This window comes from Notamacropus eugenii, chromosome 2 (assembly GCF_028372415.1).
Source record: "Notamacropus eugenii isolate mMacEug1 chromosome 2, mMacEug1.pri_v2, whole genome shotgun sequence".
Taxonomy (NCBI): domain Eukaryota; kingdom Metazoa; phylum Chordata; class Mammalia; order Diprotodontia; family Macropodidae; genus Notamacropus; species Notamacropus eugenii.
Window position 1 is genome coordinate 357,926,068 of NC_092873.1, and position 24,330 is coordinate 357,950,397.

The following is a 24,330-nucleotide window of genomic DNA, read 5'->3' on the forward strand; positions in this document are numbered from 1 at the left end:
GAGGAAAAACCAGCCTAACTAGAAACTGGAGCCAAAATGGGGGGGGAGGGGAGAGGGGGGCGGTGAGCACCACTGAGAGAGAGGGAGAAGATGGTCAAGGAGGAAGGAGCCCAGCTGCTACTCTGAGTCAGCGCTAGGAGAAGGTGTGGCTCACACCAACCTCTCTAGCTAGATTAGGCAGGGACTGGAGCAAGCCCTTTGGCTGTAGTTGACTTTTCCAGAGCTTGCCCCATCCCCCAAGTGCCCCACCCCCCACTTTCCCTAAACTGTGCATACGTGCAATTTCTCAGGGCTGATATCTCATTATTCTGTGGGAAGGGAAGACAGAAGTGGAGAGTCTGGGTAAGAGAAGGAAATTTAGAGATGATCATATAGAGCTGGTCTCTCTCTGCCCTGCTCTACTCTAGCCCAGGGCATCAAGGGTCCGTCACCAAGCATTTAGTAAACATTTTCTGTACCAGGATACCAAAAAAGGCAAAATCTTGACCCCTGTCCTAAAGAATCTCATGCATTTTAATGGAGGAATTCTTAACCTGGGGCCCACAGTCCCCTAAGGGAGACTAAAATAGATTTCTAAACTTCCACAAATTTGGATGGAAAAAAATATTTTATTTGCATTAACCTGTAACTGAAATGTAGCATTCCCCTAAATTATTTTAAAACATTGTTCTGAGAAGGGGTCTATAGGTTTCACGAGACTGATGAAGGAGTCTGTGACACACAGAAAGGGTTAAGAACCTTGTTCTAATGGAATTCCTGTCCTTCTTTGGAGCTTCCCTCAAGTCCCCTCCTCCCAGTCCCCTCCCCCAAGCTCCCGAACCTCTATGATCTGGTTGGCTGACCTGGGGCTGGCCACAGCCTGCAGAGGAACAATGGGGAAGTAGGGCAGTGCGGTTGGATTCCCACTTTAGATAACTTATGATCTATGTTAAAGTGTTTTTGAGTTTCTTTGTATCCCCAGTACATAGAAATAAATGATAAAAAAAATTAGTAAATGCCTATTGACTGCCTGGCTATATAGATGCCAATTTTTATAGGGAAAGAAGAAGCGAAAACTAAGGGAAGCCACTCAAAACAATCTCTACTCTAATTTCCTAGAATCCTCAAGAAGACATCAAATTCACCACCTTCCTAATCAATCATACTCCCTTTCCTTCATCAGTAAACATTTATTAAGTACGTTTTATGCTTCCAGGCACTATGCTAGGTGCTAAGGATACACACATGAAAGATAGTTCCTCCCCGCTAAGAAGTTTATAATCTAATGGGGAAATACAATACTCAAAAGAAAGCTGAAAAGCTAGAGATGGATGGAATGGGATGAAAAGGCACCCAAAAGTGAAGTAAAGCACCCAAAAATGAAGTGTGCTAGAAAGTAAAGACATGGATGGCCTGGGGACCTTCTTTAAATGGAAGTTCTGGGTGGAGCTGTCTATTTCATCCTCCACTCACAGAGAAGTGCCCAGGGGCAGAAGTACTGATGAGGTGTGGGGTACTAGGATTTAAATGCTCTGGCATATCTAGTAGATTCTTATCTCCCACTGTAGCACAACCTAATTATCACTGTGGCTGCCTGTTAAGTCCTTCCTAATACCTAACCTCTTCCCCAATATGTTCCTAGTCTTGAAATTGGACAGCTGACCCCAAATCTTAATGTTGTTTCCTAGACATTCATGTACATGAAATAGTAATTCACATTTATGTAGCACCTTAAAGTTTGCAAGGATCGGAATGGATCAGTTATTAGACTTCTATCACCAAACCCTACAGGAACATAAATTAGCTCCCTCTGACAACTGCCTGGGGAGGAAGGTGTCCCAGGCCTATCTCTCTTCCCTGAGAGCATTCTTGGCATCTGTCTCATCTGGAAAGAGCCCAAGATCTTCTCTTCTGTAATGCCTCCTGGCAGCCCCTGGAGGAGCCTGGCACCTTGGACCCCAGCATGATTAATGAAACTACTCATTAAAGAGAGATCATAGAGGATATCTTTAAAAAGTGAGCTACTAGGAGCTGACACTGGGTACCAGCCCTGGAATACATATTGATTCTCTCTTATAGAGAGTTCCAAGTCCATATATCATGGTACTCATGGCTGATATAAATCCTAGGCCTCAGTCTAAGTGGGGAACCTGGGTCATTGCTCTATGTCCAGAGGTTTGAAATATCCTTAGGGGGAGGGGAAAAAGAGAAAGAGAAGCAATGCCATCCCAACTTTGGCACAACTGTCAAACTCCACCCAAAGACCTGTAAGATAACCCTAGCTTGCTTCCTCTCTGCAGTGGGAAGCCCCTGAAGAAAAAAATAGTGCCTCCCTCCAACACTCCCCAGTGATTCAGCATTGGCCAGTGACAAGATCCCCTTGGCTGCCAGGGGTACCTCATTTCCATCCTGACCAAGACCTACCCTGAAGCTAATGCTATACATCACTGCCTTATTCCTGTGCCAGGTCTAGAATCCACAGACTAAAGGCCACCCCCAAATCTGATGAAATAAAAGAAGTGATGGAATTCAGGAACTCCTCTCCCATCTCCTGGCCCTGTCCAACTTGAAGACCAGGCTACCATCCAGCTGGGGAGGTGGGGGAGAGGGCCGCTATAATCCTCTTCACCAGAGGTGGGACTGAGGCTGGGAAGGAGAGAAATCTTACCCTTCCACAGATAGCAGTCATTCTTACCTGGGGAGGAGGGTAGGGGGAGAAAGAGAGAGAGAGAAAAGATATTCAAGCAGCCAGGAACAAATGTATAGATGGCCTGATAACACTGGGAAACTAAACAAATAACTTCCCTAAACAATGAAAAGGCAAAGAGAGAGGAAGGAAGGAAGGAAGGAAGGAAGGAAGGAAGGAAGGAAGGAAGGAAGGAAGGAAGGAAGGAAGGAAGGAAGGAAGGAAGGAAGGAAGGAAGGAAGGAAGGAAGAAAAAAGAAAGAAAGAAAGGAAGGAAGGAAGAAAGAAAAAGGAAGAAGAAAGAAAGAAAGAAGGAAGGAAGGAAGGAAAGAAAGAGAGAAAGGGAGGGAGGGAAAGAGGGAGAAAAAGAAAAAAATTAAGAAAAGGAAAGAAAGAAAGAAGAGAAAACCCATTGCTGCATTCCTTCAAACTCTTTCTTTGTTCTCAGGAAAATAAGGAAGCCTTATATGAGAAACATAGGATCATGAATCTAGAAATAGAAAGAAGTTCAGATACCTAGATGGAGCTCAGCTACCTTCTTTTATAAATGAGGAGACTGAGGCCCTGAGAGGTTAAATGATTTACCCAAAGTCACACCAGGTAGTAATTGTCAGAGGTGGGATTTGAACCCATGACTTTATGGAGCAGGGAGTTTTAAAGTCATGTCTTAAATGAATGATAGAAATTAGATGGAGGGCAGCTAGGTGGCACATTGGATAGAGCACGAGGCCTGGAGTCAGGAAGATCTGAGTTCAAATGCAGATTCAGACATTAGCTGTATGACCATGGGCAAGTCACTTAACCCTCTTTACCCCAGCTGTAAAAATGATCTGGAAAAAGAAATGGCAAGCCACTCGAGTTTCTCCGCCAAGAAAACCCCAAATGAGGTCACGAAGAGTCAGACACAACAGAAAAACAACTGAAAAACAGAAACAGAAATTAGATAAGGATTTAGGATTTAATAGAGGAAATGAAAACTCTGTAGACAAAGGAAAATACATAAGAAAATTGGTATTCACATAGTGGGCCTTGCAAAAGCTAGAAGAATCACATAGGCTGGTAGTGGGACCTGAAGCTGGAAAGGTGAGTTGAAACCAGAATTTATAGGGTCTTGAATCCCAGGCTAAGTATTTTGAACATTTTCTGCTGGGTCAGGGAATTGACTAAAAATTGCCTTGGTGAACAGAGTGCTGAGAGGCCGAGAGACCTGAGTTCAGAATCCTTCCTTAGATACTTATAAGCTGTGTGACACTAAACAAGTTTCTGACTCAGTTTCCTCATTTGTAAAATGAGGTTAATAACAGCACTTAACACACAAGGTTATAGTGGGGATCAAAGGAGATAATACATGTAAAGTGCTGCAAAAAGCACTATGTAAATGCTAGATATTATTATTGTTGTTATTATTCATTTGTCTTGGGATTGGGCATGATGGAGTAATGTGTCAAGAGCAGGAACGGAAAAACTTTTCCTGTTGAAAGGCCAAATTAATATTTAGCTGTAATCAAATAAGTTTGCATTCAAGAAACTTCAACTAGATATACTTTAAAATGTACATTATTTTGTAAAAATCTGACTACTATGTAATAATTTCAAAAATTAAAACTATTGTTAATTTTAAAGTTAACTAACCTTTTAATAACTGTTGTGTCTGCTTTTTGTTGTAAAGCATTTGAATATTTGGTTGCAACAGGGAGGTTGACAGTTTCATTTGATCCTCTAGATGAGTATCAGTCATTTGTGACCTTAAGAGTATCTTGATTTGGGTTAGGTAGGAGAATGTAGATTTGCAGCAATAGGTGGTTGAAAAGCAGGAAAGCATTTTTTGGGCATGTTGCAGAAGGCAAGGGTATTCTACTGCATTTTTCCATTTTTCAATTGAATTTTTCTTGGTATCAGATAATGACTTTAAAACGTCATCTACTGAGAGCTCAATCAGTTCCATCTGTAGTTCTTTAAACCTATTCATTGAATGGGTTCTCACTCAAAGGGAGAACATGATAAGACCTTAGCCTGAAAGGGCCAGAGTTTCCCATTGCATCCTGGGCCATCTCCAGTCATCCTGATGAATATCAGGCCATTGGATCCACATGGCTCAGGAAAAGAAAGTGAGGTTGGTGACCTTGCACAGCCCTCCTTCACTCAAATCAATATCAACTATAAGTCATGTCATCATCATGATGTCATGGTCCTCTTCAAGAAACACAACAACAACCAAGGTGCCTTGGTGATATCAACAAGGTGAGGCTGAAACGCTAAATTGAATGTGATGTCATCAGTCTCAAAGTCAGTGAGCCTTTCATGGTAAATCCAATTAATAAGTCTGTAACAGCTTCCTATTCTCCAAATGATTTGCATATATCATCCTTCTCATCAATGACCTTTGGTAACTGGGGAAAATGTTCATCTGAAATTTCCTTTTGAAGAAGAAGTATTTTGAAAAAAGATAACTTTTTTTGAAATGCTTGGATTTTTTGCCACATATATAGAGAGACTTAGTTTTTACCTTGCAAAGAAATATTCAAGTCATTTTGATATGACATGATATCACACAGAAATGGAGCATTCCTATAGAAATTTCCTTTCAGTAATTCACATTACTGATTTTGTTCTTCATAAAATTTAACTATCTGTTCTCTCAGAGATAAAATTTTGGCTAACTCCAGTTTCAGCAATAGCCAGCACACTTCAGAATGATATGGCAAATCCACATTGAATATCTCATCATTCAACTTTAGCATGTCATGAAACTGACAATGACATGTTGCATTTACACAAATATAGTTAACAATGCTTGTAACTTGTTGCAATGTCTCACTTAAAATAGTAGCTTTAGCACAGAGATTTTGCTGATGCAAGATACAATGAAAAGAACTGAGAGCATCTGGATCTGATAATATTGTTTTTTTATCTGTGCAATAAACCCTTCATGTTTTCCTATCATGGAAGGTGCACCGTCTGTTCATACACTCACTAAATCTACCAAATTCGGTCCAACTTCACGATATTTAGCTTGAAAGTTGTTGAAGATCTCTACTCCCCATGTTCTATTTGCAAGAGTGGCCAAAGTGAGTCACTCTTAAGCAAAGAAATTCTTCTGTTATGACCCAAATGAAGTATAAAACCTGTGTTGTCAGGAGTATTAGTTGATTCATCTAAAGCACTTGAATAATATATATTTTCCTTTTCAAGTATTGCATGAAATTGTTCTATTAAGTTGAAGTCTAATTCATGCTGCTGATCAGTTATGGTTCTTGTAAGAGGCAGCTGTTTGTACTTTGAAACATTATAGGGGTCTAAGCATGCTACAACTTCAACTATGCATTTTTCACAATTTCTACATCACTGAATGGCTTCCCTTTTTCCCCAAGTATATACGTTACTTTAGTGGCATTATTTCCAGGTCATATTGCTACTTGAAAGAATTGTCTTTGGTTTTGTTTTCCATCTTTTAATTTCTGCAAAACAAATTTTCACACCTTTCCCTCTAATTTAAAGTATCTGTGGTTCTTATGAGTGTTATAATGCTGATGAGCACTGAATTTGTTTCATGTTGATATTGCAGCATCACAAAGCAAACAAACCATCTTATCTTTAGCAGAAACAAGATAACATCACAATTCCCAAACCTCATTTAAAAATCTGTTTTCTTCCTTCAGTGTTCTCTTGGTCTTCTTTGACATGATGGACTGTTAAAGTAGACAGAATTTTAGAATGCTGTTGATCTGTGCAACTATTCACAAATTCCACTTCAAACAGAAACATAGAACTAATAACAGACTGACATGCTGGACCCCCATAAACTCTCACCAACCAGCCTTGTATGGTAGTGGCCCCAGTCAGATAGGGGAAGTTAGAACTAAATAATGAGTGTAGCAGTTGTCAATTTAACTCTTATGATTTACTAATGTTCTAATTGTGGTGGTCAATCTGGGGTGATTATTTTGTTGACACTTATTTTATCTTTGGTATTTTAAATATGTTCATTTAAAAATAAAATAATGTAAAAATGAACAAAATATATTAGTAAAAATAAAAGGATTTGGTCTATAAAATTTGGATTCAGTCAAAAGACTACACTTAAGAACATAGAAGGCCATGTGTGTCCTAAAGCCTACAGGTTCCTCACCCCAGTCTAGAATAATATTTTAGGAAATCATCTGCAGGGGATGACCAAAAATTAAAAGTCTTTACAGTTTGGGCAGAACTCTCTCTAGCAGATTCCTTCCCACCCACTACAGCCACTATTGTTTTGTGCCTTAAATCACTTCTCCCCAGATTATTGTAGGAATTACTATCAGTGTCTCCAGTTCTCCTTCTACAATTTATCCTTTTCTTTCTGCTAGGTGAGCCTCCCTAATGCATGATCTAAGCATTGGTGGAGAAACCTTCAATAATTCTCTACTGCCTGCTGAATAAAGAGCTCACTCATCCACCTTGCATTTACCACCTGCCAGGTTCTGCCCAGTTTCTTTTCACACTAATCCCCTTTAAATGCCATGTGCTCCAGCCAAATTGAACTATTCACCATTCGCCAAATATGAATCACCTTTTCCTGCTCCTGTGCATTTTGTCTATACCATCTATCCACTCTCCCTAGAATGATGCACACAAAGAAACATACATCTTTTATCTATTAAAATCTAATTGATGAAAAATGTTTTTATTAATCAAGCTGATTCTCCCAATTCAAAAGCCATCTCTTCCACAGGGTGATTCCCTGATCATCTCCAGCAAGGATCCATCCTCTGTAACATTTGTTTGTGCCAAGAAGGAAGGAAGGAAACAAGCATTAACTAAGTACCTACTATGTGCCAAGCACTGTGTTAACCATTTTCCAAATTTGATCCTCATTAGCCCTGAGAGGTGCTGTTGTTATGATTCCCCCATTTTTTAGCTGAGGAAACTGAGGCAGGCAGAGGTTTAAGTAACTTGCTCAGGGTCACACAGCTAGTAAGTGTCTGAGGCTTGATTTGAATTCAAGTCTTCTTGACTCCAGACCTGCTAGTATAGCACTTTATTTGTCATAAGCCTTTGCAGTGGATAGAGTACCAGGCCTGGAGTCAGGAAGACCTGAGTTCAAATCTGGCCTCATACAAGGCCACAGATTTAGTAGTTGTGTGACTGGAGGCAAGTCATTTAACCCTGTTTGCCTCAGTTTCCTCATCTATCAAATGAGCTGGAGAAGAAAATGGCAAACCACCCCAGTATCTTTGTCAAGAAAACCCCCAAATGGGGTGACAGAGAGTCTGACTGGAAAGGGACTGAAAAACTATCATGAAGATGCTGAGGAAGTGTGATATTGTGAAAAGGGTTCTGGAGTGGGAGTCAGGAGACCCCCCAGCTATTTCCAGTCTCCTCTTATCTGCCATGTCATGAACAGCAACTTTTTGGTATGTCACTGTGGGGGTTCCTTTCATGTGTGAGTTGGACTAGATCATCAAATCACAGATTTAGAACCAGAAGAGTCTTTAGAAACTATCTAGTCCAAATGTACTATACAGATGAAGAACTAATACCAGGAAAGGTTAAATAACTTATCCACAGCTCTTAAGCTATTAAGATTCAAATCTAAGTCTTCTCTACTCAAATCCGCTACTCTATCCTCTAGAACATGTTGCTTCTCAGCAAGATGACCACTGAAGTCCCTTACAGCTCTCAGCTTCTGTGAGTCTGTGATTCATCTAACATTCTCCTTACATCTATATATTTTTGCAGACAGCTGAGTGGTACAGTGGATAGAGTACTGGATTCAGAGTCAGAAAAACCTGAATTTTAATGCTGCCTCAGATACTTACTAGTAGGATGACCTGATCAAGTCACTTAAATCTCCCTGTTTCATCATCTGTAAAATGGGGATAATAGTAACATATATTACATATAACATACAATAATATCTCATAGTTTGTAAAGTTCAAATAAGATAACATATGCAAAGATTTTGCTTTAAAATAATATATAAATGCTAGCTATTATTATTTATTTATCCCTCATTCCCAAAAAGCACACTTTCCTCACTCCCACCTGTTGAAATATTCTTCCATTAACACCCCCACTCAGATGCCTCTTCCTTCATGAAGCTTTCCCTGATTACCACCCCACTTCCTCTTTACTCTCCTCCCTGACTCCACCCCTACCCCAACTTATTCCAGTTAGGTAACACAATGGATAGAGTACCCAACCTGGAGTCAGGAAGTTTAAATTCAGCCTTAGATATGTTAGTTATGTGACTCTGAGCAAGTCCCTTAGCCATCTGCTTCAGGTGAGGATAAGAATAGCACCTACCTCCCAGAGTTATTGTGAGGATCATATTTGTAAAGTGCCTCAAAAATAGTAGGTGCTTAATAAATGCTTCCTTTTCATCCTTCTAGCTAAACGTGAGTTCTTCCATACTTGGTACTGTGTGGGATGGCTCAGGTCCCTACATAAATCAATTACTCAGAGGCCTCTCAAAGTGATGACAGAAAAGAGATTTATTCGATTCTCGAGAATCTGGACAATCCTACAGCAGTTCACCTGGAGTAGGAGAGCCAAAGACAAAGAAAGGGCAGTGATTTATATAGACTCTAACGCAAGTCCCTCCCCCCCCCCACTGACCATTATTCTCATTAGCTGAGAATATGATCTTACATTCTAGACACAAAATCTAACCAATCCCTTTTGAAATGAAGACATTGAAGAATTAGGTAAACTTTATCCAATCATTGAGACCCTAATGTACTACACAGTTTTATATCCTTATATGGAATTATTCTGTTCTAAAAATATAGTAACCTTGAGCCTCTCAGTCTTACCTCACCCCTGGGAGAAGAACTACAATCTGAGAAGTCTTCACTAAACCTATCCCACTCAGTACTTATCACATTCTCTCTGTATCATGATTATTTTGTGCACACATGTATAGAGACCACTGGGTGTTCCTAGCACCCAACAGGGTTCCAGATACTACAGCATGACTTTCACCTTAAAAGCACCAGGGGGCTAATTAATCACTGGCAGCCAGAAGCTATCTCATACTGTGTGCTAGTTAAACTAGGTGGTAATCCAGATAAGAGGCCCTATAAATATGAGCTCCCAACTCCCCTGAACTTCTCAGCTCTATCACCCAAACCACCACAGAAGCAACAACCATCCACAACCTCTTCGAGAATGTCTTGTTTGCTAAAGCTTGTTTGTATTGCTTGGAGCTAATCAGTCTCTGTATTTGTTCTCAGTATTCATCAAACTGATTTGAAAACAATATCACATTCTTCCCTTAAACTGTAAGCACTTCAAGGGCAAGAGCTCTGTGTGTTTGGAGGGGGATGGAGCAGGCAGAGAGATATCCAACCTTCCTGTCCCCAGTGGCTCTGAAACAATAATTTACAGGGCAGTGGTAGAGGGAATTTTCTGACTGGGAATTCCCTATCCCAATGAAACCACAAGTCCAGTCCAAATTGGTTATTTTTTTTAAATTAAGAAAAAAAAAAACACTTAATAGCATCCTTGCAAGTAGAAGGCACTCTTTTTTTCCCTGGCTCACAGAAAGATACTAGGGCAGTGTGAGATTTTTGCGGCTCATCCTTGATCTTCCCCTTGACTTTTTAGAAATAAACCTAGACTTAGTGCATGAAGAGAACACTTGACAAAATTCTTACAGTTGATCTATGTTGGATAAACCATGTGGTTTCACAAAATGATTGACATGTACAATAATAAAAATAGAAATACAGAAGGTAGTGATTGAGAGAAGATTTGAACATGGGTACTCTGGAGTCAGAGATTGTCTTATTATTTTCCCATATGTGGTTCAAAGCAGTAGTCTTTTTTCACACCTTTAAAAATTAGAATTTAGGGAAGAAAAACTTGTTTTCTGTACCTGACTTGCACATAGGCATTGAGATCTCCCTCAATGTTCTATTAATTAATTAGCATGCACTACCATACTAGTCCATGCCTATTACCCTTAATAACTCCAGGCTGAGGCTGCTAGATTGGGAGTTCTGAGTTGCAAGAAGGATAAATCCGATTGGTGAACCCAAATCCCAGGGAAGGGAGGGTCCAATTGGCCCAAGCTGGAAATGCAACAGGTCAAAATTTCCATGCCCAGCAGCAGTGAGATTGGATCCATGAAAGGCGGTAGCATTTTTAGCCCTGGTCATATAGGGAGACCCAGTCTTGAAAAAAAAAAATTGGGGGGATGGGGTGGTAATTAGTATGATACCCTGTTTCCTGCAGGTTTGTAGACAGCAGAGACATGAGGTAGGTACAGTATGTTATTATTGAATATGCAGCAAAAAGGTCACTTGCCCCTTCCCCCACCTCACCCTACCCACCACCAAGAGTATGACCTACATGCATCCACTGCCACACGTGAAAACATAGCCCCATTAAAAGTTACAGTATGTACTTAATGTGCTAAGAAAAGTTATCATTTGGAGGATACATCCTGCAGCAGCCAAAATATATAGGCTGTGCAAATTAAGCTTTCCAGAGACCTGAGACTAGAAATTCTATAGCCGCCAGATCAGCCAGCTCCAAGCTCCCCACAGCCTCCTCCACTTGTCCCCTCAGATGCCTGGGCTTCCCATCTTCTTAGAGAGTGGAGTCGCAGAATGCACTCCACTTTGGCTCAACGGAGTTTGGAGGCAGAGGGCGGGGAAGCGCGGGATGAAGAAGGGGAAGGGATTAGGAAACAAGGGGAATAGAGAGATCCTGAACTACCCTCAGGTAGATCCTGAACTGTCTAGATCAGGTAAATAGGTTGCACAAATTGCCAAAGGAGGAGCTCGCTGTCCGCTGGATTAAATTAGCTAGCGTCTCCCCAGCAACTATGTCCTGATTGGCTCAGGTATTACAGACTCCCAGGCAAACTGGGTGCTCTCTTCCCACGAATCAGAGGGTGCAAGAGACTCGCATCTTTGAGGTTTGGCTGCCTTTTGGGGGTTTTGCAAAATTGTGGTGGGAATTGATTATAAAATTGAAGCAAAGTGATTGCAAAGCTCCATTGTGGAGCTGGGATTGCTGGGAAGAAACTGGTGAGCTTCTGAAGTCAAGATACCATCCAGCTCTCTCAGGGTTATTTCTAGATGTGGGTTTGTTTCATGGGTTAGTTATCTTGACCAAAGAATTGACCAGCCAGGCTGCCGGTGGTGAGCCTCTCTGAATTTAGCAAAACCCATCTCATCTGTATAGTCTTCCTGAAGCAAGATTGGACGATGTCCTCCCCCTTGTCAAAAATCTCCAGTGGTTCTCTATAGGACAAAAGAAATTCCTCACCTGGCTTTGAATCCCACCACCTCTAATACTCACCAGCTGTGTGTCATTTATTCCTTCTAGGTCTCAGGGACATCATCTATAAAATAGAGATAATATCTCTAGGACAATAGCTCAGGGTTGTTACAAGGATCAAATGAAATAATCCATACCAAGTGTAGAAGCAAATCTTATAATGCTATGTAAATGTCATGTGTTCTTATTGTCATTGTTTTTATTGCTATCCTTACATTTTGTGGGTACCAGCATATAGTTCAGGCTGACCATCAGTTTCCCCTGCTCTCAGTCCCTGTCATGCCCACCACCTTTTCCAGTCATGCCTTTCCTTGATGAGTATAATTAGGATACCACTGTAAGACCTTACACAGTATTGACATAGTCTCCGAGAATCTAGGATCAACTGCATACAATTCAATTCAGTTCAATTCAAAAACAGCTACCAAATGCGTATTGTGTGTAAGACACTGTGTCAAGTGGTGGGAAGCCAAGACAAAAATGAATCAGCTGCTGCTTCAAAGAGACATTAAAGGAGGTTGTGTGGATTGGTTTACATTTGGGAAATTGCATGGAGGTTTCAATAACCCCAAGCAGCAATTCTTTAACATAAAGTTTGGTCTTTTTAGCCCCAATGTTCTGCCTGTGCTGCACCACAGTCTCTGGAGAAGCACAAATACAGGTGGCCTCAAGAGCAGGGGAAAGAGTTAAGGTGAGGGTGGGCAGCCCTAGGTTAGTGAAATGTATGATCGGAAAAGGAAGTGAGCATGTGGAGAGTGGGCAGCCCGAGGGCTGCCCTCAAAATGTCCCAACACTAAGTAGAAAGACTTCAGTATTATCAATAGACCATCTGTACAAGAATTATTGGGGGGAGGGCAGGGGGACAAAACACAGGAGAAGGTGTAAATGGGCTGTAGCTACACCTGGATTGGGCATTCATGTCAGTAAGACAGAAATATAGAGAAACAGACAGAGGCAAAAAAAGGAGAAAGGGAGGAGAGACAGAGAGATAGGATCAAAAAAGAGGGAGAGGAGGAGAAAGAGAGGGAGAAACAAAGATAGAAAGAGAAATAAGGAGGAGGGGGAAGGACAGAAATAGAGAAAAAAGGGAGACAGAGATAGGAGGGAGTATGTATGTGGGGGAGAGAGAGACAGAAACAGAAACAGAGAGACAGAGAGCCCAATGAGGTAATCAGACAGTCAACTATTATGTATTAAGGATGACTAGGTGGCACAGTGGATAGAGAGCTGATCTTGGAGTCAGGAAGGTCTGAGTTTAAATATAGTCTCATATACTAACTGTGTGACCCTGGGCAGTTAACTTTGTCTCTCTCTACCGCAGTTTTCTCATTAGCACCTACCTTCCACGGTTGTTGTGAGGATCAAATGAGATGATATTTGTAAGCACTTTGCCATCCTTAAAGCATTATATAAACGCTAGTTATTATTATTAAGCCCTATGATGTGCACAAAAACAAGGAAGAATATTCTGGAGTGAATCGAGTGTGAGTGAAGTGAAACAAGGCTGATGTTTAGGTTGTTTCAGCTGTGTCCAACTTTCCATGACCCCATTTGGGGTTTTCTTGTCAAAACTACTATAGTGGTATGCCATTTCCTTCTCCAGCTCATTTTACAAATGAGGAACTGAGGCAAACGTAGTTAAATGACTTGCCCAGGGTCACACAGTTAGTAAGTATCTCAGGCCAGATTTGTACTCAGGTCCTTGGAGTCCATCCTAAAACAAGATCATGGATTGGTCCAAATACTTATATATCTTCTTTCTTTCTTGGAAAGGTGATAGAGCATAATATGCTAGGCTGAAATAAAAAGACCTAGATTCAAATCCTACCCTGGATGTTTACTAACCATGTGATCTTGAGCGAAGCATTAACAATTTTCTGAACTTCAGTTATCTCATCTGTAAAGTGGGGTGATAATTGCACCTAACCATAAAATTATTGTGAAGATCAAATGAGAAAATATATATAAGGTACTTTATAAACCTTTAAATGCTTCGTAAATATCAGCCATTACTAGGATGACTCCTCCTCCTCCTCCTACTACTACTCCCATTACTACTACTATCACTATCAGTACTACTACTATCACTACCAGTACTACTCCTCCTCCTACTACTACTCCCATTACTTCTACTATCACTACCAGTACTACTACTATCACTACCAGTACTACTCCTCCTCCTACTACTACTCCCATTACTTCTACTATCACTACCAGTACTACTACTATCACTACTACCATTACTACCACTACTACAGTATCTAAATTGTAAGATACCTGAACATGTGGGCTATTTCTTTTTATTTCTTATTTTATTTATATAAATTTTGTTTCTGCCCTCATGCCTGACATGGTGCAGAGCATATTATAGATTCTTCAAAAATGTTTTTTTTTTTAAGTTGAATTGAGTTCTCTGAGGAAGAGTAGTACAGGGAAGAAAGGAGAAGGGGACAGACAATGAGATCCCTTAGTGGAGCCAGGGAGGGAGCTCAGGCCCCTGCTGACTTAAAGGGGATTTGGGGGGTGGGGGAGGTTAGTAGAGACAAAGAAGCACTGGATCAGGGAGTATTTATTAAAGGCTTTCTACAGGCCAGGCATTGTGATAAGTCCTGGAAAGACAAACAACAACAAAAAAAAGGACGAAACATCAAAGCACAGTGTTAGCAAACCTTCAGTAATGAAAAAACAAAAAAACCTAGGATTAGAAGTGAGGAATCCTAAATTCAAGTCTTGGTTCTGCTACTAACTCACTATTGGATCAGTTAACTCACTCTCCATGAGCCTCATTGTCCTCTGTAAAAATGAGTGGATTGGACTAGGTGATCTCTGAAGGCCCTTCTGTCCTCTGAAATGGGATCTACCGTACAGTTCTGATGCAACCAGTATGTCCCGATTTACTAGTTGGCAGACTCCTATCCTAGAACCTCCAGGGGTAATAATAGCCCTTTGGTTCTGTTGTGGATTGTCTTGTTGCCATAGCACACCTCCAGGGTCACACCATTGTGTGTAGCACTGCTCTGCTTGAGGCTATATCCCGAGGCCTGACCCACCCAGCTGTGCCCAAGGCCCCTCACCCCAGGAAATGAGAACATGAGAATGTGTTCTGGTGGCCCTCAAGTGGGGCAGCCTAGGCCTTCTGTAAACAGCACAAATCCATCCATTCCCAGGGATTCCAGCAGTCAAGGCTGAGAGTCCCTGGAGAAGCAGAGGATTAAGAGGCAAAGATAGGAGTGGCTGACACAGAAGGGAGATGAATCTTCAGAGAAGGGAGTGAAAAACACGGGAGGAAGGTGACAATAGGAGTCAGAGAGCAAGAGAAAAGGAGTTGAGTCATCTCACCAAAACGGGTTCTGTGAAAGAAAGAGAAGAAAAAAAAGGAAAGCAAGGAAAGGAGAAGAGAGATTGAGAGAGAGGATGGAAGAAAGAAAAAGAAAGAGAAAGACTAAAGATCAGTAGTAGATGATAGATGGTCAATGAATCCATAGATGGATAGAGTGAGCATTTATTAAGCACTTACTATTTGCCAGGCACTACTCTGAACACTAAGGACACAAAAACAAGCAAGCAAACAGTCCCTACCCTTGCAGAGCTTGTATTCTAATGGAAGAAGACAACACATAAAGAAAGGGGAGGAGGAGGTACACAGGTGGGATCCCTGGTTAGGAAATGTGGAGGCCAACCCCACAGATGTCCTTAGGATGAGGAAAAGAATGAGGACATCTGATCATTGATGGAGAGTCTGAAGCAAGTATTTTCTTCTCTGTAGAATGGGGGTAGTGGTGTCAGGGTAGTTGTAAGGATCATATGAGATAATGTATGTAAAAAGTTTTGCAAATCTTAAAATGTTATATAAGTGGCAGTTCTGGTTATGATACCCAAAAGCTATTTCTGGTCATTTTAGATGGGAAAGAAGGTTTCTCATCTTGCAGAATAACTCAAGTTCCAAGGCACCAAATTTTTTCACCCAGGAGCAAACTTCTAACTTTCCTATCCCACCCCTACAGCTGAAGTTCAGGGTATCACTATCCTATCTGGTCTCACCTCCCACCCCCTCCTGGCAGCTGCATCCCAGGCCCCCAGTAAGCTTTACATCAACCACTGCCACCCAAAAGTTTCCTGCATTTAACATCAGAATGTGAATTAAGGAATAATATGCTGAAGTTGGGAATCAGAAGAACACAGTTCAAATTCCATCTCATTAATTATAACAATTGTATAACTAACCTTGGGCAAGTCACTTAACTTTTGCTCTGGTTTCCTATTCTATAAAGAGAGGAGATTGGACTCAGTGGTCTCTAAGGTCCCTTCCAGCTTTAAATCTCTGATACCATGAAACCCCATCCACCCTAGCCCCACCCCAAAGGATCCAGTGCCCCTCACCCTCCCTTTGCCCCAGGCACAAACATGGTTTAGTAGGATTTCTTAATCTGTTGCTGGAGATCTGGCCACTTCCCTCCTACTTCTCTGCATCCCCCCAGGGAGAAGAGGGAGGGGGAAATTGGACCAAACTGGGCCCAAGGTAGCTGTAGGGAGGGACTAGGGCCTGCTGAATCTGGCTTAGGGTTGCCTCCTACACTCTCTGGGGGGAAGGGAGAAGGAGGGGACAGAGTGTACCTGGTGCTTCCTGGCCCTGTTTCCAAGAGCCTGTTTGCAGTCCTCTGCTGGGCCTCCTCCAGTGACTCATCCCACAAACAGTCCCAGGAACCCTCCCCCATTCCACACAATCAAGAATCTGCCGATCAACTCTGCTTTCCCCTGCACCAGATAGCCCCTCACCAACACCAGCACTCAGTTTCCTCTTCTTTGTCTCCTCCTCCCCACCCTCCATCACAGGCTTTGGTGAATCTCTGCAACGTGTCCCCTCTTTACCTACTCTCAATCAGTCCTAGGGGAGCAAGGAGGCTTTGGTGTTCCCAGCTAGGGCCTCAAATGGTTCTAGCATGATGTATTGATCAATAAGCCCTAGAGGGTCCCTGTGCCAAGCCTAGGGGGTTGTATCCAGGATTTGTGGCAGGCAAGCATCTTAGTATAGAGTGGACCAACACTAGTGGACAGAGTCTAATAAAGAGGCACATCCCTCAGGTGACCACTGTGCACGTGTCCACTCTCCTCTGGGCAACCCAGCATTGGTCTGTAGAGTAATAGACCGCTACTCCTTTGGCCTTACTTCTGCTTTTTCTGGCCCACTCCACGGTCAGGGAAGCCATGCTCCCTTTACCTGGTAGCAAACACTAGACAAGAATATACCCAGACCCTGGGGACAGAGCAGTAACAATTCAGTAGCTACAGCATCCCCTGGAGGCCATTCAGGGAATCACCATCGAGCTACTCTAGCCCAAGACCTAGCTCCCTTCTGGACAGCAAAACTCCTTCCTTCTTCTCTTCATTTGCTTACAACAGTCAAGTCAGACCATCTCCAGGATGGCTCAGTGAATAGAAGGCTTGGGGATGAGAGCGCTAAGGATTTTACCCAGTGCTGGTCTAGTCCTGGAACCGAATCTAGCTGTTGTTTTTCCTTCATTTTCAAAAAAGACTGGTGACATCACAACGTTGGAGTCAATGTGTTTGGTTGGGGCTGATCAGACCAATACAAGTTCAGAAGGCACAACCACAGAATGGGCACAAGTGGTCCATTAGTACATTTAGAGTGGAAATGGCTCTGGATTTGCATGGCTCAATCCAGCCCTAGGGCTCCCTCCTCTAATGCTGGGCCATCAAAGACTCATGGAAAAATGGGGATCCTGGGACAGGAGATGTGTGAGACCCTAATTTTTTCTCTTGCTTTATCTCTTTTATATTTTCCTTTTATTAAAACATTTTACAGACACTTTTTGCTTTTGAGCTGTATTCATTTCAGAATATCCTTCCTTCTTCCCCTCACCAAGTAAGCAAGGATTACTATAAGGGAAGTCCTCATAACAATTGTTTTTTAGAAAAAAATGGTTTGGCATTGCAGTTTTTTCTTTTTCTCTTTTGATTATCAGGGATGACTTTCTGAGGAAGAAGAAAGGAACACAATGGAAAAACAATGATATAAAAATGAAATAAATCGATGAAATTATTTTTAAACAAAAAAAGTTCAGAAAAACTAACCAACACATCTATCATATTTGGCAGCATATGCAACATTCTACTCCCATAGTTCCCCATCTCTTCCATGAAAGGAGAGAAGCATTTTTTTCTTATCTCTTTTTAGTTTTTATAATTACATAGTTCCCAGTTCCATTTTGGCATCTTTCTTTACAGTTTTGTAGTCACTATGAACATTGCTTTCCTGGATCTGCTGACCTGATTTTTGTATCAATTCATAAAAGTCTTCCCTTTTTCTCTTCTTCATATTCATCATTCTAATATATTATAAATTATTAAATAGTTATGATTATATTCTATATAAATAAATCATTAAAGAATAGAAATATGTTATATCATAACTATCTCATTATATTCACGTACCACAGTCTCCACTTTGTTCCCAGTTCTGTGTAATCATAAAAAGTACTTCAATTAATATTTTGGTTTATACCAGACTTGACCTCCTTAACGTATATGCCCAGAAATAGAATCAAAGGATACGGACATTTCAGTCATTATTTTTCAAACTCTTTTCCAAATGAATGTTCAACCAGCAGTGTTTTAACAACAAGCATTTATTAAGTGCCTGCTATGTGCTAGGCATTATGCTAGGTGCTGAGTATACAAATTCAAAAATGGGTATATATACGTGTGTATATGCATATACGAAATAAATATATGTCAAATAAATACAAGGCGGTTAATTATAAAGGAGAGAGGGCAGTAGAAGTTGGAATGGAGATACAATCAAAAACGCCTTCATGGAGAAATTGGCATTTCATTTGGGTCTTGAAGGAAGGGAGAGAAGCTATGAGGCAGAGATAAGGTAGGAGTATCTTCCAGGCATAGTGGGAAGCCAGTGCAGTGTGTTAGCATGCTTGTATAACAACAGACCTACTAGGCTCATGCGGGGCTACTCTGAGCTTAGGTGGGCATGAGATTTAGTCCTAGAGAACTGGCCAGGCGTCTGAAGAAAAAAGTCAGTTTCTTTTCCTTGCATTCTCTGGCTCTTTAGGATCCCAGAACCCAGGGGGAACATTAAAAGTAGGTCCTGATTAGTACACATAAGGAATCTCCTGAAATGGTTGCGTTATTCCAACTGGTATGCCATATTTCCATTGAGCCAAAATTAATTACCAAATAATTTTGAAAATTGCAAATTCAAATACATGTGACTATTTCAGGGAATTCATCATTTGCATTTATTGGGACCTACCCATAAAACTGAGATTTGGCTCAACTGTACAGTGCAGATCAGATATAGGACAGCTATTTATTTCCTTCACACAAAAGAAATGCTAAAAACACAAAGGATTCAAAAGCATGAATTGATAAAGACTTAAACATGATACAGTAATCTATAATTCCTAATAATGTTCTCCTGGGAAACTGATACTTAAAACATTAAAGCATGGGGAATGTTTTAATTGACCATGGAATTCCCCCATAGGGAATCCAGGTCAGGACTTGAGCTCATCCTTTCAATCAGTGGTCATCCACCAATTGGAGGATCAACGAGTTGGAGGGAGCACCTCCCAAAACATGGCCCGCACTAACTGAAGGAACCAGTTAGATCTGAATATCCTAGGATCTAACTCTCTCTTGAATTTACAAGGTCACCTTCCAGATGAGAAACATCCAAAGCAAGATTACTGTTTAATCACCTATGCTGGGGGCTGGGGAGCCCCACAAAGCAGAAGAGACAGCCAGAGAGTAAGGATGCCCACTGCCATGTGCAAGGAACAGGCAGAAGTGTAAAATTCTTCAAAAGTTGTTTGTTCATGTAGTTTGACTACTTCTTTATTGGGAAATGGCTAGTGGTAGAAGCCTAAGATTTGTCACCATCCTGGTGGCAACAGGGATACACACACACACACACACACACACACACACACACACACAGTCAGTAGACTTGTTCTTTCGGCTTCCTGGAAATGAAGCCAGAAAATCTGTCATGTTTTGGTCATTTTCAGTAAAAGGTAGGCCAAAAATAGAACAAGCATCAGTCAGGTTCTTTCTCCCAAGGCTCCTGGATGCTTTGTGACACCCCAGGGCATAGGGCCTCCCATCTCACTCTCACAAATCATGTATGAGCAGTAAAGTTAGACTGTAATTACCAAGATGAGAATGAGAGTATGGAACCTTGGGATCTTTCATGATACAGCCACACGGGGGCAATGCAATCACAGTAGTGGAAGGCCTTTTTGACTCCCAGCCCAATATTCTGTCTAACCTATTTGACAGAAAGAAACTTAACAAGAGGTCCCGCTGCTGTCTCTCATCCCATCTGAAAAAGAAGTGACCTACAGACTCAGAGAAAGGCCTGCCCCCTGTACCAACATCTGTTCATTTTGACATGAAGTGGCTAAGAATAATAAAAACCATTAGAACTAGAGTCAGAGGATCTGGGTTTGAATCCTAGTTCAGACACTCACTAAAACATGACCTTTGGTGAAGAACAACTTTTCTGTGCTTCATGAAATTTTAGAGTTGGAAGGGACCATTTGGTACAACCCAGTGTCAAAAAGGAATCTCTACTATATTGCCTGACAATTTGGCAGCCTTGACCTGAAGATTTCCAGTGAGAGTGAACCCACTAGCTCCTGGGCAATCAACTGGACCAGCTCCAATAATTAGAAAATTTTTCCTGGCATCAAAATCAAAACTACATTTACCTTTCTGCATCTTCTGATTTCTGCCTCCAGGGCCAAACAGAACAAATCTAATCCCTTTTGCATATGACAATCCTTTAAATATTAGAAGGCTTTGCTCACACTAGCCTTCCAGTCTTCTCTTTTCCAGACCAATTTCCTCAGTTGCTCATATGACATGGACTTGGTGCTCCCCTGGGTGCTCTCCTATGGGCAGATACTCTGCAGCTTATCAGCATCTTTCTTAACCTGTAGTCCCTAGAACAGAATCACAAGATTTGAGATGGGATCTAGTTACAGCAAAGCACAGAGAGAGGAAAATCTCCTTATTGTCAAGTTCTGCCTCTCTCTGTATAGCTATATTTGTTCTTTTTTGACTGCCATATCACATTGTGGGTCCATATTGAGCTTAAGATCCTCAGAAATTCCCGGGTGTCTTCAGATAAACTGCTGTTCATCATGCTTCCCTCATCCTCTACTTGTCAAACTGATCATGTGAACCCAAATGCAAGACTTTATATTTAGCCCCATTGAATTTCATTTTATTAGATCCAGCCCAGAACTTTAGCCTTCAAAGATATTTTTAGATCCTGACTCTGTCATTCCAGTGTATTAGGCCTTCCCACCTAAATCACAGAGGAAAATGTTTAATCGCACAGAGACAGCCTGGGAGGCACTTCCCTGGAGACCTCCTGCTCAATTGACATTGAACTATTCTATCTTTGAAGTTTGGCAAATTAATCAAGTCTTAACTCATCTAACTGCTTTGTTAAGTGCTTTGCTATATATCTACCTAATTGTTTGGATCTATTAATTTAAGGAAGGAAGGAAGGAAAAGAGGCAGGGAGGGAGAGAGAGGGGGGAGAGGGTGGAGGAGGGGAGAGAGAGAATGGTTAGCCAGGTATGATCTGTTCATGATGAAGCTGTGTTAGCTTTTTATAATTACTGCTTTGTTTTCTAGATGCTCATTAACCATCTCTCTCTTTTTAATTGTATTGATGTGTTTTGTTTTTATATTACAAATATTTACTGATTACACCCCCCCATTAGCCATCTCTCATAACATAGTAAAACAATTAAGCAAAACTAACAATGCAGTGACTTCATCTGAAAATGTATACAATATTCCACATCTGTAGCACCACCCCCACCTCTCTTCTTTGGATAGGCTTATTGTTGTCTAATCATTTCACTCATTTCTTACTCTTTTGACCCCATTTTGGGATTTTCTTGCCAAAGATACCGGCGTGATTTACCATTTTCTTCTCCAGCTCATTTTACAGATGAGAAAACTGAGTTCAGTGACTTGGCTCACAATCACACAGCTATTAATTGTCTAAGAACAGATTTGAACTCAGGTCTTCCTAACTACAGGTCTGGAGCTCTATCTACCACCTATCTGCCCTCTGAGGGAGAAGGGAAGAGAAAAGATGAAACAACTATCCTCTTTCTCATCGAGAAGTGATGGACTCAAAGTACAGATAGAGGCTTTTTTTTTAATGTGGAGAATTTAGATATTGTTTGCTTGACAACATATGTTTATAAAAAAAAATTTTATTTGCTTTCTGGGGGTGGGGGAGAGAAAACAGATCTGAAAATTTGTTTTAAAATTAATTTTTATAAAAGAGAAAAACAAGCTTCTTGTAACAAACATACCTGCTTAAGCAAAATAAATGTCCTCATTGAGTATATATAAAAATAGATGTCTCAATCAGCACCATAAATCTGTCACCTCTCAGTCAGGAGGCAGATAGTATGTTTCATCATTGGTCCTCTGGAATTATGGATGGTCATTATATTAATCATATGTTTTTACAATGTCATCAGCCATCGCTTTAATTAACTATTCAAGAATTTTCTCAGGCAGACCAACTCACTGGTCAATTGTCTACAAGACTGTTCCCTTTCAGGACCAGAGGCCATAGTTCTTCTGGATCAGGTGACGAATCCATCAAGGGAAGCTGGCTACCTTCATACTGTCCCCTTACTTATCCTGGGTATCAACTCCCTATTAGCTATTTTTGTTCTGTCTTTTCCAATGCAAAGATCATTCTCCTTGACAAAGAAAACAGAAAGGAGAGAGACAGAGACAGAGACAGAGAGAGAAGAGAAAGAAGAGGGAGAGACAGAGACAGAGGAAAAGGAGGAATAGAGATAAAGGAAAGCAAAAGGAAGGAAACAAACGTTTTTCACAAATGTAAAATAAGATTCTCAATCACTGATCCCACTATTTTTCTGTCTAATATTCAAACACCTTGAGGCTGAAGATAAATCTGAGATCACAGATGTAGAGCAAGAAGGAACCTCAAAGAACCTCTAATCCAATCCTTTCATTTGACAAATGAGGAAACTGAGGCCCAGAAAGTTTAAGTAATTGGTTCAAGCTCTCACAGTTCTGAGTTAGGTCTTGATTCTAGTTTCTTGTTCTCCCCAGCATTTTTCCATTTTGGTCCTGGAATTTCATCTGAATTGTTTCACTTGCTTTGACATGAGGAAGGTAACATGAGAAGATTGGAAAAAGCTTTGCCCAGAGTCTCAGACACTCAGTTGGAGTTCTGTGTGGTTGCAGTGGACCATCCCTCTTTCCTTCCCTCTGCTTCCCTGATCTGTTTGTGTCTGCAGGGCCCTATAAGAAAGATATCTGGGACATCAGAAGCATCTCTAAATACTTATCTTGTTGCCCAAAGGGTAATGCGAAGGACTAGCAGCTGGGTGGTACAGTGGATAGAGTGCTGGGCATCTTCCTGAGTTCAAATCCGGCCTCAGACACAACCCTGTTTGCCTCAATTTCCTCATCTGTAAAATGAGTTGGTGAAGGAAATGGCAAACCATTCCAGTATCTTTGCCAAGGAAACCCCAAATGGGGTCAGTCACAGCTAAACAACAAAATGAGAGGAGGCCCAGCCCCAGCGCCAGGAGCCTTAAAGAAAAGTTTCCCTACACAGCACACCTCTCTCTTCACACTCGCTTACGTGATATGAAGGAACTGAGAGGTATCTTAGAGCTCTAGCCACGGGGCCCTTCAGGCTTAGGGCTACTTCCTGGTACATTGAACCTGGCTGGGTCTCCCTACAGCAGCCCTTACTCAGGTCTTTCCCCTAGACCATAATAGTGCCCTAATTACCATTCTCAGACTTGGGCAGAGCTGAAATGACTAAACAACAACAACAAAATTACTTTTCCTACCTTGTCTGCCCCCTCTCTAACCCATTCTTTGTGCCTAATTTATCCCCATGATCAGATCTCACCTCTGTACAAAAATCTTCCGGGACTCCCCATTGCCTCCTGAATAAAGCCCAAACCCCTGATGCTGGCATTCAAAGCCCTTTCATAATATTGATACAACCTACCTTTCAAGGCTTATGATACAACTAACCCTTTGAGTACTGTACTTTCAGTCATACCAAGCATGTCGAGGCAGCTAGATGGTGTACGTGGATAGACTGCTGGGCCTGGAGTCAGGAAGACCTGAGTTCAAATCCAGCCTCAGACAAGCTATGTGACTCTGGGTAAGTCACTTAACCTTTCTCAGTCTCAGTTTCCTCAACTGTAAAAAAAACAAAACATAACAACACCTACCTTCCAAGGTTGTTGGGAGAATCAAATGAGAAAATATTTATAAAGTGTTTATCATAGTGCCAGGTACATAGTGAGTGCTTAATAACTGCATGTT

At 41.3% G+C, this 24,330-nt stretch overlaps 1 long non-coding RNA gene across 1 annotated transcript; it reads right to left on the bottom strand.

Annotated features, from left to right (window-relative positions):
* Positions 1-4,213: 4,213 nt before the first annotated feature.
* LOC140528534 (uncharacterized) lies at positions 4,214-11,933 on the bottom strand. Its single transcript, XR_011975209.1, has 3 exons — positions 8,950-11,933; positions 8,463-8,509; positions 4,214-6,353 (listed from the first exon to the last, which is right to left on the bottom strand). It is a non-coding gene; the product is annotated as an uncharacterized lncRNA (long non-coding RNA).
* Between the last annotated feature and the right edge of the window lie 12,397 nt (positions 11,934-24,330).